Below are 2,235 nucleotides of genomic sequence, written 5' to 3' on the forward strand. Positions count from 1 at the left end.
TTGTAGAGCAATAATTTATATTTGGAACACCTATTTCCAGATGACTAAATCAACACCAATCATAGACAATCCCCTTCTTGCCATTCTTATATCCTTCCATTGCTGCTAAAAACAGCCAGTAAAGAAAATACTTTTAATGATTGCAAGCATTATTCAAGGATGCTAACCAAAACACTCCCAGCATAAAACTCAAGTCTGATGCAACTGCAGTCTTGGAATTTTCTTTTTTCACTCCATGTGTTTTTACATATGTAAAAACCACACGTGCATGCACATACACACACCTCTCTCTCTGCTTAGACAGATATGTAAAAATCCACCAATATACACATAAAGCCCCCCCCAAACATACATAAAATCCATACACCTATCTAACCATACTTTTAAATTAATCATAAATCCTTATTCCCAGCACAGAATGCAATTTTATCTTTTTTTTTTTCTTTCTTTCTTTCTCCTTCACACAAGTTGAACCTGGCTCTCTAAGAGACCATTTCTTTCCATGGCAGTTTTCCTGGGAGACCTCCATCACCCCAGCAGGATGGTGTGACACGATGGGGGTGGCACGTTCTCAGCAGCACTTCAGAATTCCCTCCCACCCTCGGTCTAGCACAGCACAGACTTGATGAGTGTAAGGAACTCTCTAAAATCCCTTCCCTCTTGAACTGCAGAAGGACTTTTTTACTTTGTGCTGTTGAACTCTGTGTCACAACGGGCTGTGTTTCAATATTTATTTTTAAACAGTAATGGCACATATTCAATAATGCAAAGAAAAAGTAACTACAAATGCAAGTGTCCTAATTGATGTAATGGTGAACTTGGAATTCTAACAGCTCTGAAATTGTTGCCAATAAATTATTCATATGTTTGTACTTTTCATGACACTTTATAAATTATTATGAAAAATAATGTTGCATTCAAACTTATTTTGATTTTAACACTGTTTCCAGTATAGAAAATATCAGCATTTACAAACAAAATTACTATCAATGACAAACAAAAATAATTTTTTTAAAAAAACAACTCTACCTCCTCCCTCTTACCCATCTATTCTGGCACCCAAATAATTCCAAATTACAGTGCAAATTGTCAGACATGAAAATGTATCTCAGGCAATGGAATCTTCTGGTAACCTGAGGTGCAAGATTCCTGTAACTCCTATTGAAATTAACACCTTAATTCATCATCCTAAAAGATAGACCAAGCAGCTCAATTGTATCCATCCACTTTTGAAAACAGGAAGCTTTTTAAAACCAAAACTTACCATACATTTCTCAGCAAAGCACAAAAATAAAATAAGCCCAATGATGACTGCAACAATTCCAAAGGAAATTCCCAGTTTTGCAGTTCTAGAAGAAAGCATTAAACAAAGTAAGTTTAAATATAATTGTTCTTCTAATAGCACTAGATGATCAAAACCTCACACAGGTTACTCTTGCACAATCACTACCTTAAGGGATTCTACCCCTGATGTCCCCAAGCGCTGCCCTGTGCATAAACCACATGTAAACTCCACTGTAGCAGCCACGAGAAACAAACATGCCATAAATTTCAGGATTATCAAGAATCTGCTTTCTCAGTAGTATGAGAAGAAGCTCAAAGTTCCCTTCTTGTAGCTCCAAAGACAAGAGGAGCACTGAGCACATTGTAGCCAGCTAAGTCCTGTTTTCCTACTGCTCAGTGTGCTTACAGCCAACTATTCTTATAAAATAGTATTTCTCACTTAACTGACCAGCTCCCTGTGTGTACTAAGCAAACTAAATATTAAAAAAATATTTCTATTTTATTTTCAGACTGATATCAAGGCTCTTATGCCAACACCATGAATGCACTCCTTTATCACGGGGTAAATTAATCCTGAGAGGTTTATGTTTCTTGCATATAAACTCTCAGGAACCCCAAAAAGTTCCATGCACACGAGTTTCACTTTAGCTATTGGTTAATTTGAACTCTAAATAATTAAAATACCATCACTTACTTCGGCATGATAAACATCTGTATCACAAATATACAGAGGAACACAAAACCGGCACAAGCGAAGTAACTCTTCAGTTTTAGGATAGGAATGGTGCGATACTGAAACACAGATTAGGATAAGTGGTCAGGATAATTCCAGGGTGGGGCTTTTTCAATTCTATTACATTTTTGTGATGACACACATATATAAGTTCATACTGTACTGTTAATATACCTAGAATTAAAAGAGAACAAAAGAAAACCACCACCAAAAAAAAA

At 36.1% G+C, this 2,235-nt stretch overlaps 1 protein-coding gene across 2 annotated transcripts in view; it reads right to left on the bottom strand.

Annotated features, from left to right (window-relative positions):
* ADCY7 (adenylate cyclase 7) overlaps positions 1 to 2,235 on the bottom strand; it is a 61,553-nt gene that overhangs the window by 13,785 nt on the left and 45,533 nt on the right. The gene's annotated exons all lie outside the window — the stretch shown is intronic.

The sequence above is a fragment of the Empidonax traillii genome, unplaced genomic scaffold, assembly GCF_003031625.1.
Source record: "Empidonax traillii isolate 1590-97213 ecotype Southwest subspecies unplaced genomic scaffold, ASM303162v1 scaffold59:size1551110, whole genome shotgun sequence".
In the NCBI taxonomy this organism is placed as follows: domain Eukaryota; kingdom Metazoa; phylum Chordata; class Aves; order Passeriformes; family Tyrannidae; genus Empidonax; species Empidonax traillii.